The 11,979-nt window shown below is 37.6% G+C and overlaps 1 pseudogene; it reads right to left on the reverse strand.

Moving 5' to 3' along the window:
- Positions 1 to 2,426: 2,426 nt before the first annotated feature.
- Positions 2,427 to 2,969, reverse strand: LOC148031976 (protein DETOXIFICATION 54 pseudogene; annotated as a pseudogene).
- Between the last annotated feature and the right edge of the window lie 9,010 nt (positions 2,970 to 11,979).

The following is an 11,979-nucleotide window of genomic DNA, read 5'->3' on the forward strand; positions in this document are numbered from 1 at the left end:
TATCTCTTAGAGTAGCACCTATAAGGGTGCTACCTGTGGATGACTTAGCAAAAGCTAGAGTGACTGAAGTAGATGTATCCATAGGTGTGACAAATCCCACAAGTGACACAAATCCAGCAAAACAAGGAGATAGAGACACTACATTGGTACCTCCACAACAACCGCCTGAGCCACACTCTCTCGAACTTGCATGACAGCGAGGAGTAGCACCTATATCTCAAGCTGACAGCAAGCTCACCGCATTCATATCTCTACAGCATCCCCTAGAACCACTCCCTCCATCCGGCCCAAGTCTGGAGTGTCGACCTCGTCTAATGGAAACCAAAGCATCAAAGCGTGCCAAAGTCTCAAATGGAATGTCTTGATGGTGTCTGAAGTAGCTCTCGATCTGCTATATCTCTGAATTGAACCATCTGATCTAGAGACATATGTGTGAAGATCTCTTGTAGCTCCTTGTCACTCATCCCTTGACTCATCATATTGTCCAAATATCCACAAAGGTCACCTACATAGACAAAATTTGATGTTAGCATAATCAATATAAAGATTCAAGCATAGAACGGTAATATAACTCTTAAAAAATGATCTTATTTAAAATGCATATATATTCTAGAGTACCCTTATAAGTGATTCATCAACAAATTGAGTAGGTGGATACTCTAAGTATGACGTAGCCTATGGTCTCATGTCAATCTCCTGACACAACTCTGCATACACTAGAAGGTCAATAGAAAGGTTGCCACAAAAGGATGGCTCCACCTCGTTCTCAAAGAATTCTTGGCCTCTTGTCTTTCCATCATTGCTACTCGATTCTGCCTCCTCTACGTACTCCAAGCTTTGGGTGGCCTCCACCCCTTGCAATATCGACCCATCTATCTGCATACTGTCCTCATCTACGTTGGAAACATTGCTTTCATTATATATAGAGAGAGAGAAGAAGAATAAAAATAGGAGAAAATAGGAGAGAGAGAGAGAGAGAAAGGAAAATAGAGTAGAAAGGGGGATAATAAAAGGAGAGAGAGAGAGAGAGAGAGAGAGGAGAGAAAATAAACTAAAATAGAGGTAGAGAGAGAGAGAAAATTAGACATAGGGAATTGGGGAGAGCGGAGAGAGAGAGAGAGAGAGAGAGAGAGAGAGGGTGAAGAAAAAAATTTAGAAACATACAGGGAATAGATGAGAGAGAAAGAGGAGAAATGGATTGTTGAGCTGTTGCGAAACGGCCTAGCGTTCTGTGCGTGCAAATCACTAATCATTACAATGTAAGTGGACTCCTTCGAAAAGAGAGAGGGAGATGGGGGAGAGAGAGATTTACTCTTTTGAGATATATATATATATATATATATATATATATATATATATATATATATATATATATATATATATATATATATATATATATATATATATATATATATATATATATATATATATTCTCAAGCCAAAAGAGAAGAAAGGAATGTGGAAAGAGACTCCAAGGAGAGAGTGAGAGAGAGGGAGAGTGAAAGAGGCTTCCATCTCTACACAAGTTCAGCTACAAACTTCTATCTTGAAAGGGAGAGAGAAAGGGAGGAGCAAGCCCATTTTCAAGCTTCCACCTCGAAAGGTATTACTCATGCCACCATGTCAAGCTTGCTTGCTTTGTTCGTTTGTCTAATTGTATAATTAACAGCCTGTACCAATTATGTGCGGGGCAGCACTTTCAAATTTGCAAGTAGCAATATCCATAGTCATATGCATGCTTGCTAGGCAAAGATTGTTTAGTGAGGGCCAAGACTATTCACAATCATCATTTGGGTTCTTGCGGGTTCAAAGCCTAAACTACTTCACATGGCACGAAGTAGTTTAGAGCATCTCTATTTTGCCATGCGTGGGAAGGTTTAGCTCTATGATCGAGCTTTAGCAGAGTACTTTAATTGACTAGTCATGAGTACTTTAGCCATGTGTGGAGTACTTTAGCAGAGTGTTTTAGTAGAGGAGGTCACAAGCAAAGCCTTGCTTTGAATTTGATCCCTGTGCATGGTGTAACCTCCTTTGGCAAGGATATCTTGCCAGAAAATTTGCCATTTTACTACTTCAAAGCTCATTATTGACCCGTGTTGACACAAAGGAGCTTAGAGCTAGAGAAAAGGTGTACCTCAAATAGTTGGTCTGAATCAGTATGGTAGTTGTTGCAGTGGCTACTTGGGGGTCAGCTAAGTAGCTAGCAAGCATTGTTAGAATCGCATACCACCACCACTCTAAACAAGTTGCAAAAAATAGCTTGGTAGTGATAACCTTAGTAATGGCCACCATTTTTGCAGGCATGCAACATACCATCCTTCCCATGTCCTACTGCATAAACCTGAATACCAGACATAGCCAACTATGAATTTAACCAAATGGAAATTTGTCCATACAACGGCAATTGCAACTCCAAGGACACCCAACTAGAAGACAACCACAAGTATTATATTGATGGGTATGTGTAAAACCAGTGCCACAATGGAGCACCGCATTGTGGGAATGGTGTTGCCTTGAGAGCTTAGGTATACTCTCACAGGTGGCTGAATACTAACTGCAAGTAAATCTAGAAGAGTGTACAAAGCAATACATGCTTGTCATAGCAGTGATGCTTGGATCTTGTCCAAACTAAAGCATAATCCTTTGCAGGTTGAGCCAAATGATACTTATAGGGATGCAAGCTGTTGGCAAAATACAGATAACTCTTGGGAGAGAAAGGTCAACAAGGGACTAGTTCTGTGAACCAAAAGCTTGGCCACATATTGGGTACATTGCCACAGCTAGGCCGAACAATATCGAGTAGCCTGATGTTTGTGAAGCCAATAGAGAGCTCCTCCTACTAGCTCTAAACTTCCAAGCCTTCCCAAGCACACAATTGACACCATCCCTCTTGCATACATGACGAAATTCATCATAATGAGAGGAAGAGCTATTCTACCTTGTTCTTTCAACTCCTCCATCACTTGCATTCCGAGGCACAAGATGTTATGGTGTCAATAGCTAAAGAAGATCAAGGAAAGTGTACGTTGATAGGGACTTGTGGATCAAAGAAGGGATGCATTGGGAGAAGACTTATATCTTTAGAGGTTGAAGGTTTTTGTATATCATATATTTTGCCTCTTTTTCATCATAGGAAGAGGCAAATCGAGGATGTTGCTAATAGCTCATAGGCAAGCGATGATGCAATGGATGTTTTGGCAGGAGTGCCTCCATATGATGACTAGTGAGCATCTAGGCTACTTTGATGTGTGGTAGTGCTAGTAGGGATATTTTTTCTCTAATTGTTTGGTATCTATGATTGGTTTGGCATATTAGCAATGATGATTTGGAATCAATGGATCTATACTTATTTTAGTTTCTTGACATGGATAATTCTTGATGTGTGATTTGTTTGGAAGGAGTGAGCAAAGCTAGTTATGAATTAGAGTTGTTTGCTCGTAGATTGTTTGTTTGGCATTCCATTGGAGCAAATGTGAATAACCTTTTGCTTTGTTTGTTTGTAGTGTTTTGCCAAAGTATGCAGAGGCTATAGTGAGAAATATGGCTCAAGATCCACTTTCCAACCAATAACCAAAGGAGCTTCATCAGAGAAGATGCATTTTCTTGGACAATGAGAGCATAGAAGGCAATGATATTGTTTACATTGGTATTGAGGATGCCTATGACAGTGTATGCTAAAAAAAGAGAATTTTGACATATTCTATTTGACATAAAGAGAAGTATTTGATGGGCCCAAGTTATTGCAATCTAAAAGTATTTTCCTATGAAAGCCCTAATTTAATATAGACATATATAACATGACATAAGCACACGTGCATGCGTGCACATAGACACACACACATTGAATTTCACAGGGGAATAAATAGGGTAATAACTAGCAGAAGATGTGATAAGAGAGGGATGGTATAAGAGGTAGGAAAATTGGAGGTAGAGATTGAAGCTTGAGATCTTGAGGAGTAGAGAATGAAGCCATGAAGTTTAGTCACATAAACTTATTTAGCTCAAGGTGAGGGCACAAAGTTTAGGCACATAAATTTATTGAGCTCAATGCCTTATTGTTTTAAAAATGATAAGGTTTCAATGGTCCTTCATAATTATAAGCATAGAGATTGTGAGTGTACCAAAGGAAGAGGAAGACTTTAGAAGAAGACGAGGTGATAATATATTTAACTTCCTAAAATCCCATTATAGTAGTATAGTTATCATATCTTGATCTCAAAAATAACCTTCTAGATTATGTTAGAACATGAATAAAGATACCAATTTTCAAATTGCTAATGTTACTAATTACAATCAAAAGTAACAATCCATAGGTCAAAATTACTAATGTGAATCATTGTCTAAACAAAGAATGATGAATTATCAATATGTTCCTTAGTTTTAAATAGGATATGACATGTCAACACTTTGCCCCATTAATATGTCTTATTGCATTTTACATAATGTCTTACTTTTTGGAAAATGGAAGTTCTTTCATTCTATGGTGTTTAGTGTCAATGTTGAATATTTTCGATTGAAACTATAAATATAATCATGAGCTTAAGTGTCAAGATCTTCACACACACACACACATAGTGAATATTTCGATTTGTTATTTTTCAATTAGACAATCTTTTAATATTTTTCAACAAGTAGACAACAAACAAAACAACTTGATAGCATATAATAAGAGATTATGTCTACAATTTTAATCTAGAACACTCATTATTGCCAGACTTTGCCTCATATTATAACCTAATCTTTAAAAAAAATTTAAAGAACAAGAAATAATAATTTAAGTTACTTTCAAAGAAGGTGATTTTGAACACTTATTTAAATGTGCTTGTAATCATGTTGTATCTTAGCACCAAAAAAAAAGAGAGAGTTGTTAGAGCTCTGATTTTGCAAAACAATAGCTCCTTGGTTCTTTTCTCTAGTTATTATAATCAACTATGTCAAACTAAGTGTAACAACAAAACTCAAAATAAGCCATGGTATACAAGAAAGTTCATAAAATATATATTCATAAGATTACATATTATTTGAAGCTAAATTAAACTTCACTTATAGAAGTGTTTATACAAAATATATCAAGATGGAGTTACAATATACATGGCAAGCTAAATTTATCTTGCATTACAAATGTAATGTATCCACCTTAATACCTTAGATATTATGTAATATTTAGTTATTAAAATAATCAAAGATATTGCATATTTGTTGCACACCAATAATTTTCAAGAGTATGAAAGGCCTTACCTTTATTGAACTTTTTGGAGATATTAATAGGGATTTCTAATGGAAAATCATGAAGATTGAAATTTGAAAATTTTAAAGTTTCTCATAGGCATAAAATGAAGTGGTATAATTGTAGAGCTTATCACTGTGATTGGAACATTTCGAATGAATCAGAATTCTGAGTTTTAGACCAAAATTTATGGGCATTTTAAATTATGTCCCATGTATAGGAGCTTTTACACATTATCTATGCCCAAGTACAAAAGGACCACCTTTTTTAACCTTTTTTTGGACTCTTAAATTTGTACAAATGCAGATATTCTCATATTTAAGTCAAAATCCCTTAAGCAACACTCAAATCAGGTCAATTTTGCATTTGTCATTGATTATGTAAGCTACAAACACTAAGGGCCAAACTCATAACCCCCTTTCCTCTCCCCAAATAGTACATAAAAGGGAGAAGGGTACCACATAGATACACAACTCTCTTGAAGGATGCACTACTCTGTGGGTGCAAATGGAGCTGAAGGAACGATCTCTCTTAGCTTTCTCCCTCTCTTCTATAATTGTATGGAAGCTTCATTGGAATTTGTTGAGCTTCTTCACTCTTCCCCACACATACATGGATGATATGCCAAAATCCATTGAGCTTTTCCTCTCTTCTCCACATGTGCATAGAAGCTCTACCAAAATCCATCAAGCTTCTCCCTTTTTCTTCACATGTGCATGGAAGCTCTACTAAAATCTACCTTCTCTCCTCTTCCCTACACATGCATGGAAGCTCTACCAATGCTTCACCTAGCTTTTCCTCTCTTCTTATTCATCACACAAAAGCTCTATTGAGATCCAACAAGATTTTTCTCTCTTCTCTAAAACCACATAGAATCCTAGCCTTTTTCTTCTTTCCACAATTGTGTCGAAGCTTTGCCAAATTCACTTTAAATAATGGCCCCTAAGAGACATCGCAAGGGAAAGCACATTGTTCGAGAGATACTTCTCAAGAACTAGAAAAATATAGTCTAGCAAGAATGTAGAGGATAGCATTGAGGATGTAGACCATATTATTCCAAGTCGTGATAGTCAAGATTGAGTTATTTATTCTATATTTTCTTATTTTTATTAGGATTAAAATTGTTGCTTTAGTTTATCTTTTTTATTTATTGAAAAAGATCGCATTCGTTGCTTTCGTATGTCTCTTTTATGATTTTGCCGGTGAAGTAATACGAAGATTTAAGAGGTTATGTGGTTAATGAATCCACGAGATCAACAAAAAGAGAGTATATGGCTGTTGGATCTATGGGACCAATGAATCCCTTGATAGTTGGACTAGCCCCAAGGTCTAATAGGAATGTTGGAGTGATTGAGATAAGCCCATAAGGGCACTATTTGGCATCTAGGACCAAGAGCTAAGTGGTGAAAAAGGCGAAGCGTGTTGCTGGTATATCATCTTAGGCAAAGGAGCTTAGAGAGGCTCTAATCTAGTAAATCTCTCTATAGGCTATGATAGGGGGTATAGAGCTTCATGATCCCCATCACTGGTTAGGGATGAATAACCTCAAATACTACTTCTGGGGATGATAATAAAAGAATTGGACCTTGATTAAAAGAAACTACATCACCTTAGGTGGAGGAGCTTAGAGAGTCTCTAAGACAATAAATCCCTCAATGGCCTAAGATAAGGGTGTAGAGCCTCATGATCCCCATTGCCAATTAGGAATGGGTGACCTCAAATATTAGTCAAAAGGTGAAATGACCTTGAGGGGTTGGAAGTCCTCATGGGGGACTTAGATGACATTGCAAAAGTCGGGATACTTATGGGGATGACAATAGAAGAATTGAACCCCAATTAAAAGGAATTGCTTTTATTATTGATTGTATATGTTGTGCCTAAATTAAGTGTAATGAACCTTGTGTAATTGGATAATAAAAGAAAGTTTATTTTGTATGTTTTCATAGTGTGGTAGCATCCTTTGCTAATTAGATAACTAAAATAAATCCATCAAGGAAGTGGGAGGCCTTGATCCTCATCACGATTGAGAGTCTGTGTTTGGGTGGACTCGATTAATCATGTGACTTTTCTACATAGTAGATAGAGTTGCTAGAACATGACCCCCCCAAATTGATTGGATATTTAACTAGCTTAACATCATTTTAGGGAACCAAAGTATAGTTGAGTACATGTCCTAATGGTTATGAAAGTCCAAGATGACTCCACTCTTTTCAAACCAAGTGTGCTGTTAGCCTACTTTCACCTTTGGTTGGTTACAAAATAACCCTTCTTAGCTGGGCATTAGATTGTTTAGGATACCTTCATAATTTAGGAACCTTCAAGTTGTGATCCTTCAAATTGAGGCCTTGGCATTCCACTATGAGGTAGGCTTCGAGACTACTCAATCAACTAAGTCCATATATCCAAATTGGATCCGAATGGTGCTACTCCACATATAGCCATAGTTGAAATCCAAGAGAAGTATTTTTCTTTTCAAGTAGATGAAATCTCTAGACTTCCATGGTGAGGATACCAAAGTCAAGGTAGACATGGAAGTTTGGATTGATAGTATGGATGATTATTTATCAACTATCGAAACTAGTGAAGCAAATAGATCTATGGTAGCATATTTACACCTTATTAGTGAAGCCAAATTGTGATGGAAACAGTGATGCCTTGATAATGCGGTGTCGGAAGGGTTAAGAACTTGGGATGCAATAAGAACTATGCTAAGAGGAAGATACCTTCCACAATCTTTTGAAACTTTGAAGGTAAATGAATCTTTTGCCTTCAACAACTTGAGCTAACCCTTGAGCAATGCTACTTAAAGCTTCTTATCCTTTGAGAGTATGCTTCACAAATTTATATTACCAAATAGTTTGTTAGTTTTGCAAAGGCTTGAATTTTCTTCTTAATCATTGTCTTGAATCAATAAGGCCAACCACTTTAGAAGATTCCCTAATGCGAGATAAGATCTTGGTCAAAGAGATTAGTAAAGATCATGGAAACACTTACACATTCTAAGAGGAAATAGAAATGATTGTGATGCAAGGTCTACCTCACAATATGGCCATGTTTGCATAATAACAAAAACACAAGGGAATTAGGATGCCTCATTTGCAATGAAGTGGGCCACTTTAAGGTAGAATGCCAAAAAGGAAACAGGTACAACTATAATGAGCTTGGCCACTTTAGGTTTGAATGTCCGAACCCCATCATTGAGAAGCTAAGGATTGACTAGACTTTAATGAAGAAGCAATGTGCAAATTTTAATTCCTAGCTATATGCTCAATAATGGATCAATTATATTACCCAAGTGGTATGTATTGGGATACTATATCTATAGTAATCCTAGCAATAAAATTATAAGCATAGTGAATTACTTTTGAGAATGTACCACTAGTTTTTGTCGAGATGAGGGCATCTCAAATTTTTCAAGGGGGAGTGGATATAAGATACCCACTTTGATAACTTAGAAATCATGTGATATTTAGTGATGAAAGTAATTAAAGATGTTACGTATTTTGTTGCATATCAATAACTTCAAGAGAAGTAACATTTGGAGTTTCAATGGCCTTGCCTTTATTGTTTTTTTCTAGATATTAGTAGGGATTTTTAATGGAAAATCATGAAGATTGAACTTTGACATTTTTAAAGTCTGTCAAATATGTAAAATGAAGTTGTAAAATTATAGAGCTTATCGCCTGATTGCAATGGTTTGAATGGATCCGAATTTTGACTTTTTGATCAAACATTATGGCCATTTTTTATGGAAAATCATGAAGATTGAACTTTGAAATTTTTAAAGTCTGTCAAAGATGTAAAATGAAGTTGTAAAATTATAGAGCTTATCGCGTGATTGCAATGATTTAAATGGATTTTGTAAGAAGCTGGGAATAGTTAGAATGTTAATAATATGCCATGTCACATAGACACTGGTATATAAGGAGAGAAGTTGTAATTTTTCACATCTTTTGGCAAATCAATACATTTACAATCTTTCTCTCCCTTCTTGTTCAAGCTTCCATGGCTTCTTCATCTTTCCTGTCTTTCTCTCTCCAATTCTAGTCTTTCTCTCTCCTCGTCACTCTTATTCTCTCTCTCCCTGCAGTCTTTCTCTCTCCACTGCAGTCTTTCTCTCTCCTCTTTCTCTCTCCTTAGTTCTCTGTCTGACAAGTGGTATCAGAGCTTCAGTCTTTGATCCATTATTTTCTTCCATTTTCACTCCTATTTTCCTATTTCAAAACCAATTTCAGATAAAAATGGTACAAGACAGTGACTAGTGGAGTGCTGCAGGACAACTACAGTTAGCAAATGACTACATCTGGAGATATCCAAGGTCAGATATGGCGGGTAAAGGCTTAAATGGCTGGACGTCATCAAATTTCATGTAAAAATGGAGGTAACTAGGGTAAAGGATGGTTAACCGGGCTTAGTTAGAGACTAAACTACAGTTACTTTTCAAAAGAGGTCTTCCTTTCCTCTTTCCTCAAGCTCTGCCCAAGCTTTCATGGAGTCTGCTGGCTGAGATCTCTTCTTTTCTCACTAATCTTTGCTCTCCATTAACAATGGCCTGCATAATGGCACTCTAGACATCAAATGCAACAAGTAGAGCACCATTTCATGCACTGTTGAAGCTGCCACATGGCCTGGACAGCAGCCCGAAATTTGCGTTGATTTTTCCAGCCCTGTTCTCCTTCAGTTCTCAGCCAATCTTCAGCTATGGTGCTTCTAATTCATCATTGGCAGTGATTCCTTCAAGGTTCTGGTGTGTTTACTCTAAAATAGAGCTATATTTCTCAGCTTTTCACTCTCTTGAAACCCTACATGAACAGTCCATGGGCAGCCATGAAAGCTTTAGCCCAAGCTTCCATTTCTTGACAATTTCTTGAAGATTCTTCATCCTTTTGGCCCGTGGAATCATTTCAGCAAGGATTCTTTAACAAATTGCAAGGATTAAGCACGGGATGGCTAAAGATTGAGGATCAAGAGCTTCTATGGAGCAAAAATTTGGGGGAAACGGGTTTAATGCTTCAATTTCAAGCATTTGAAGCTTCAAGATTGGTCTCAACCATCAGATAAGCAAGCCTTATGGATTATTATGCTAACATTGGACAACCGGGAGCCTATCAAGCATTTGGCAAGTTATTTTCAGCCATGTCAAGGTATTTCTCTTCAATTTTTAATCTCTCTCATTAATCCAATTGCTGAGCTTAAGCCATTTGACTGAGAGATTAAAGAATTGAATATTTTCATCAAATTTTCAGTCAATCTTTGCTTGAATTCATCTATTCATGAATGCAATGCTTGCCTAATGCATATTAGCTTCAATCAGTGAATCAAAGGCCTCAATCTGAGATTTCAGCATAACACTTGAATCTTATTAACTGAATACATTGATTGGTACCTTTGTTTACTCTAATCCAATTGATTGGTTGATTCTCTTTTGCCTAAATTGGAAAATTGTAAAAGGGTAAGTACTAGCAATCAGTGAGTCACTGAATTGCATATGTAAAACCCTTCTCCCATCTCAAGTTTTCTTATCTCAATCAATTACATCTCATGAAAGGCTGAATGGATATTTTTGAATTGCATATCTTGTTGATTGCTTAGCACACTAGCCTCTGCCATGTTGATATTCCCACCGAGGAAAAAGGTGGATGCCGGGGGAGATAGTGGGACAAAAGAGAGGTGACCCTCCCTCACTATCGAAGATCCCGAAGGGATGCAACCAACCGATCCGGGGAGAACTTTGCCCACCTCCCGGTGATTCGGAGCCCGTGTAGGGAGCCCGTCCTGCCGTTTTATCCCTCACACAGGTACAGCGAGTGGAGAATTGAAGATTGAAGACTTTCCAACGACTCAACTACCTACTGGATTAAAACAGGGTAAAACAGGGAATTTACAGGTTACCCACAGGGTATTTACAAGTGGATACAGGTACACCCTTTGATACTGAAGCACAGGTGCAGGTACTATAGGGTACCCACAGGTCCTATATACCCCTTTGCAGGGTTTGGTAGCCATTTGAGGTTACTCTCTTGCATTACAGGGTCAAAACAGGGCACTTACAGGTCTAAACAGGGTGCAGGACTGGACAGTTCAGACTCTGAAATTCAATTACACAATTTTCTGTCCTAAACCTGTTATAGCATGCTATGGGGGTACTGCAGGACTGCACTAGTATGGCAGGACATAAAGGCAAAAATAAGGTCCAAGATGACTATGCACAGCAAATCAAGGATTCTATGATGGATAGCGCACTTCAAGAGAACCCTGAAGAGCCTCAACAATAAGGAGAAATCAGTATACTCACTGATACCTTGTATGCCCATGAATTGAGACATAGGGAACGACATGAGGCCATCTTGTCAAGAATGGAGCAGATGGTTCAATCTACTGATCAGACCAAGGCTTCTATTGATAAGTTGGTAGAATCCAACGAATAACTCATGGCACAAATTGCAAAATTTATGCAGTTGCAAATGGCATCAAAGGAAGTTAATGAGAAAGCTTGTTCAAACAGTGGCCCTTCAGTCCCACTTCAGCCATCTAACCAGAATGGTCATGGAAATGGGATCATTGGAAGAAGAGGCATTCCAAATAGTCAGTATGAAGTAGGAGAATCTTCACAAAGGCATGATGACTATCTGGGCAGTTTGAATGGAGCCAATACTCAAGCTTTTGGACTGCATACTCAGAATTCTAGGGGTGCTTTACCAACAGGAAGATTACATGGTAATTCTCAGCCACCTGTTGGAAGATTTCAGTCC

Source organism: Lygodium microphyllum, chromosome 8 (assembly GCF_053477565.2).
Source record: "Lygodium microphyllum isolate KBCC chromosome 8, Lygodium_microphyllum_v1.1.10, whole genome shotgun sequence".
In the NCBI taxonomy this organism is placed as follows: domain Eukaryota; kingdom Viridiplantae; phylum Streptophyta; class Polypodiopsida; order Schizaeales; family Lygodiaceae; genus Lygodium; species Lygodium microphyllum.